Source organism: Esox lucius, chromosome 7, assembly GCF_011004845.1.
Source record: "Esox lucius isolate fEsoLuc1 chromosome 7, fEsoLuc1.pri, whole genome shotgun sequence".
Lineage (NCBI taxonomy): Eukaryota > Metazoa > Chordata > Actinopteri > Esociformes > Esocidae > Esox > Esox lucius.
This window is the reverse complement of record NC_047575.1, coordinates 12,053,941-12,059,945: the sequence shown is the minus strand read 5'-3', so window position 1 is coordinate 12,059,945 and position 6,005 is coordinate 12,053,941. Positions and strand designations below refer to the sequence as shown.

At 43.6% G+C, this 6,005-nt stretch overlaps 1 long non-coding RNA gene across 1 annotated transcript in view; it reads right to left on the bottom strand.

Moving 5' to 3' along the window:
* Nucleotides 1-857: 857 nt before the first annotated feature.
* Nucleotides 858-6,005, bottom strand: part of LOC109615909 — a 30,982-nt gene continuing 25,834 nt past the window's right edge. The window contains exon 3 of the long non-coding RNA XR_002196929.3: nt 858-977. This is a non-coding gene — a long non-coding RNA (uncharacterized LOC109615909). The remainder of the gene's footprint in view (nt 978-6,005) is intronic.

Here is a 6,005-nt window from a genome sequence, read left to right as displayed (position 1 = left end):
ATATATCATATCTTTTAGTTTGTCAGTGCGTTAGGATTTTTTTCCTGCGCATTTCTGCACGAACTCAAAACGTGCGTACACCACCTCCTGAGCTGGCGTAGGATTTGAGAGTGCCGTATGCCAACGTCCATATTGATAAATCTCAAAGTCACCGTGGTTTTGGGTGTACGCCAGGTGTACGCTGGAAATTTGGTGTACGCACTTTTGATAAATGAGGGCCATTGACAGTATGGGATATGCAGCATCAACCTGTGGGTGTGTAAACACCTATCACTGAATACATCCTTCAGTTTGTCACTGTTACAAAGTCCCCTCATGCCAGTTACTTGATTCACTGAAAAGTCATCTCCATGTTTCCAATTAGATGTACTTCCAAAGTCATCACAAATGTTCTGCTCCTTCAAACGTCAGACAGTCAGTTATGAACCATTTCTTGGCAGGCCAGTGTAACAGAACGTAAAAGTCAGATGTTTATTCCAAGGTGTTGTCCTTCAGAGCTCAAATGCAGACACAGCCGTAGTTGTCTTCATTCTAGCTGCTCTATGAACCAGGTCAGGAGAATCTGTGTGTTCCCCTTTGTGAATGCCAAGATGACCAGTTTTAGCTAAAGGCTCTATAGCTGCAGGCCGGGTTGGAAGTGATGGTTACTAGAACCTGAAAATTCACTTTTTCCTCAGTGACTTCAATTCACTGGACCTAACCTTTAAACACAATAGCCTTCCTGTAGCATGTGTCGTTGACCCCAGGTTCCTCTCTCAGCTACCTTGACAGCAGATGAGATGTACCTGGTATGGACCCAATCAGCGTGGCATGATGTCGTGCAGTTGGTCTTTCCGCACCCAAAACGTTGTCCAGAACCGGAGCTTTCCTTCGCCTCCATCCTCTCGGTTGGAGGTCGCCTTCTCCATCACATGGCAGAATCGTCATGACTAGAAGTAGTCCAGCTCACAGGAACCTGGCATCACTCTTTTTTTTATCTAAATAGATTAGACCAGTTGTAAATAGTAACATTAATGTAAAACATTAAAATTTCTGGTGCTTCTGTTCTACTAGTGTAGCAAAATAACAATTCCACTCTTTTCTAAGAACAGAAGAATACAATTTCTCATTTCTCATCACTGTTTCAATTACTCATCAGTTAAGATATAGTTTGTTTACATTGAAGAATCACACTCAAAGAGTAGTTCATGGACAATTCTCAGTTCACCATCCAACCAGATCACAGTTGCTATATAAATTACATCTGATTGTGTTGTATTGTAACTACAAACAAATTCACCATTGTTTCACATAAATGATCAAATACCTTATTGCAAATCAAAACATGTCGCACCATCTTGAAGGTCAGCTAACATGACTGTTATTTAGCCTAATTTCTCTACAAGATGAAAACTCAGTGTGAATTCTCCAAGTCTCTTCTTATAATCCTAGCACATCAAAGACACTCTGTAATCCTGCCATAGATCATGACCCCCCCTTTTACGCCCTATCCCAAGAGCTCAACCTGGAGTTGGGGATGGTCTATTAACCTATGAACAGATCCAGTGGTGTTATCTTGAGGCCAGACAATAGTAAGCCAACCTTACACCTCAAAGAAGCATCTGTTAACCATTAACATTCCAATGATTGCTTTCTAGGACAGAAATTTAATTAGAATTAGAATACCCAATTTTGATAATGTCACCAGTAAGTCTGTTTCTCTTCCAAAGAGTTCAAACAAGTTAAAAACCCATCTCAAACAGCCCCCCCCCCCACCCCCACCCAACACACTGGTTTTTGTGTCAGTGAATTGACGCTCCAGGGGGTCTGTACCTCTATATACAATTTAGACTATGTAAGACTTCTCAACTTGGTTTTCTAGAAATATAACTTGATGCAGAATTACTTTCTCAGTATCAATTAAAACATGGCAACATTTAGTAAATGTGCTCCCTGCACGTTTATACCCACTTATTCCATAATGCCTGAGATTAAAAGGATTACTTCTAATCAAATATCAAACAAACTGAACAATCCCATCAAATTAGTTATTTTTGGATAATCCTTTTAGGATTTATAGCATTTCAAAGTGGTAAGATGTATTCTAATCAACCATAACCATGTAAGATTTTGTATAAAACAAACTTCTCAAAAAACCCAATTAGGCAAACACTGTGAAGGGATGCTGATTTTAACAGATGCCAATTTTCTGCTATAACTTTGGAAACAGAAAAACTAAATTCTTCACGTAACTCTTTAAATATCTATTTAATTCGCTTTGAACTCTGAGTTCAACTCTTTTTCATCATAGATAATTTCATACAGTCCCCCCCTGCTTTCACGACAGAGTCAATGGAAAATGACTCCAAGTGAAAGCAGAACCATTACAGGACCGACATGAAAGAAAATCGATAGTTGGGAGGAATCCAACATTCATTCAGTAAAAGTCGCAAACTAACAAAAACAAATGTGAAAATTAGAAAAACATCCACAAAGAAAATCAAAAAAACAACTGTGCCACAAAGTCGCTCGTGTGAAGGAAGTATATTGAAACAACTCCCTAAGTAGCATATGAAAATTTGCATTTCCACAGGCACCGGCCAAACTAAGGTGAAACAACACATGCAACATGACACAACGAACCACCTAAAGTCTAGGGATTTTTCTTAACTTAGATGCATGTCTGTTATTCAAAAAAGTGGCGATCAGACAAAAATCGCTACTGTCATGCAACGACATCAAGATTATTCCAGCAATGAACAATGTTGGACGACTTTAGGTCTCCACCCTCAATACAAATATGTTTAAAAACCATACATTTCGACAGAAAACTATAGGTAGCTTGCAATTAACATGTGATCAACACAAAACTAAACATACTCATGTTGGGGAAATTACCACAGGTGAGGACAGTCAGAACACTCAAGTAAGAGACGGCATGCTTTCAACTTAGCCGAAATCCCACGTTAACTTGAAAGTTCAGAGCTTTTGCTCCATCCATCCAATATCGTTGCTGTTCGCAAAAAAATCGCTTATCTTATCAACACAGCAACAGTAGGGGGGGACAAGGTAACAGAAAACAGATGCATGAAGTCACCAAAATCAAGGAACAATAAGTGTTACCCCATGACACCCCAGTCTAGATCTTCAAATGCAGACACATCAATCAACCCCAAGTGTCAATTTACCAGGCTAGAATTTAAACGCCAGTAACGGGCATCAGGCATAGGCCTGAAAACCCAAGTATTAACCCAGGTATCATTGGAAATACAAACTAAGTGAAACTACATCAATTAACCAAACCCAATTGAAAATGTTAAATAGGACATCCAATTGTAACGGTTTATGTATTCAGGGAATAAACTGGCCGTGGCCATTTTACCCTCTTTTTCAGGCTATGACTATATTGGCTGCGAATCCAGTCTTTATAGAAAACATGTTATCTTAATATTAAAGATCGCCATGGTCCGTATTCTACTCCATACAAGGAGAGAGAAAACACTATTTTAACCCCTCATTACGAAACCACGAGACCATATATAACCAAATTAGAGAAGCAACATTATACCTATTTCTAATCTATCCCTCTGAATAAATGTAGGACATTATTCACGTATACAATCCTAAATTAACAGGCGAACACCTCCACGTGTGCCAGCCAACACTAGAAGGCAAATTCAATTTCGAAGATTCAACACCAAGGCAAAAGCCGAAAAAGCAAGCCCCGCAAAATAACCATATTAACAACGCAATGAATGCGCTCACACAAATGGACACCAAACAAGATAGAACATTGCGATTACAAAACTCCCAAGTGAACAACAACCCCGGGAAACGAGATCAAATATTCTAATAAGGAATACACAACGCAGCCAATCTGATTCCTCGTGCACAGGGAATACCAAAACGGACAAATGCATTTACTAGGTCGACCACAAATATCGACAAAAGCCTGTGACCTGGGCCACAACCACATACAGAACAACACAATTGGCGCGCACATATACAACTTCATTAGCACAACTACTAATTTAAACCAATTTAGGCAATTTACAGGAGCAATCCCTACTCCCTCCTACCGTCTCTGATATTTAAAGGATGAGGTCCAACCTCAACTGCATATTTAAGTCCAACCTAATGTCACGTCCTGGCTGTGCCCCTAGCCATCTCTGCGCTGGGCTCGGGGCATAGCCAGGACAGGACAGGAGGTGGCATCTAGCCACCTCTAATCCTTTTTTTTGGTTTCCCCAATTGGAGGCAGGTGTTGGTTATTGCCTCCAATTGGGGACCCTATTTAAGTTCAGTTTGTTGGCCATGTTGGTGTGGTTCATATTGGTTTTGTCCTACTGAAGATAACCCCCGTCACTGGTTGCTGCCTTTTGTTTTGTTTGAGTTTCTGTTTTTCATTAAAGATGGATTATCTACCTTACCTCTACTCTGCGCCTGTGTCCTGCTCCTACCACGACCGTGACAGAATGAACCACCAAAAGGAGACACGGCAGAGATGTACGGAAGGGGAACTCCTCTGTTGGCCGGATAGCGACCCAGAGGAGGAGGAGAACCCCTGCCGTCCCCTGCGGCACACCGGGCCAACACAGCGTCCACCCAGGAGGAGACGTCGACAGAAGCGACGGAATCAATCCTCCGTGTGTCCACCCCAAGAATTTCTTGGGGGGGGTGCTGTGGGGGCAAGCGGAGGTCCCTGAGGCGTGGCCGCCATCCCCCGAGGGGTGGAAGGAAGAGACCTTGCCACCTATGCTCACGTGCGGGGTGGTCCAGGTGCCACAGCCCTGTCCGGTGCCAGCCCCTAGACACCGGGTGTTTTCAGTGCCCCGCGCTGCCCAGGAGCCGCAGGCGCCAGCTCCTCCCGCTCCTCCCGTTGTCGTCCCGGTCTTGCGGTCGGGAGCCCGCGCCTTTGGGGGGGGGTACTGTCACGTCCTGGCTGTGCCCCTAGCCATCTCTGCGCTGGGCTCGGGGCATAGCCAGGACAGGACAGGAGGTGGCATCTAGTCACCTCTAATCCTTTTTTTTGGTTTCCCCAATTGGAGGCAGGTGTTCGTTATTGCCTCCAACTGGGGACCCTATTTAAGTTCAGTTTGTTGGCCATGTTGGTGTGGTTCATTTTGGTTTTGTCCTGCTGAAGATAACCCATGTCACTGGTTGCTGCCTTTTGTTTTGTTTGAGTTTCTGTTTTTCATTAAAGATGGATTATCTACCTTACCTCTACTCTGCGCCTGTGTCCTACTCCTACCACGACCGTGACACCTAAATTGCAGATTTTCCAACAGTCCAACTGCCGCAGTCCAACCGCTTAATATCCTGCACGAAATCGCCCTGCAATAGGTTTGCTGCGTGGGAATGGTCATCAGGACATGGAACAAAACAATATTCTTCTAACTACAGGCACTATAACTAAAATACCCTAAAAAGAACTTCTAGTGATCATACTTTCTCAAAGCCACCTATCAACTTCCATAAAACCATCAAATCTGACATACAAAACCCAAACACATAGTTTACTAAAGCATATGAAAACTGTATTAAGGAACAATATCACCGGTCGATGCTCCTCTGGTCTGACTCCTCTCCCTGACCGGCAGCACCCCCCCCCCCCTCAGGCGGGTTAATGTTCCTGCGTGTTCCTGTTGGACCGCTCGCGGCTAGGCAAAAGAGGCAGCCGAAACTGTCTCTATTCTTGCAGGCGAAACAGCCGTTGTCTGGATTCCCACTGGTACCTTCCCAAAGCCAATGTCCAGTCGAATGTCCAGTGGTAGCTTCATAAATATAAACGTAGCGGTTAGCATAGTCTCTTTCACAACCCAGGGTCAGTAGTCTTCTTTGTTCACAGTCGCTGCAAACACTGGAACTGGTGTGTACTACTCCCCACTTTCGGACCTTTTCTCGAAACGCGTAAGACGCGCTCAACACTTCCAAAGTGGAGCCGAAACTGCAACCAGACGGCCTACAGCATTACCACGTTCACAACGAAAAGGTCCATATCGGGGGCCATCTTGGCCTCCAGCGGG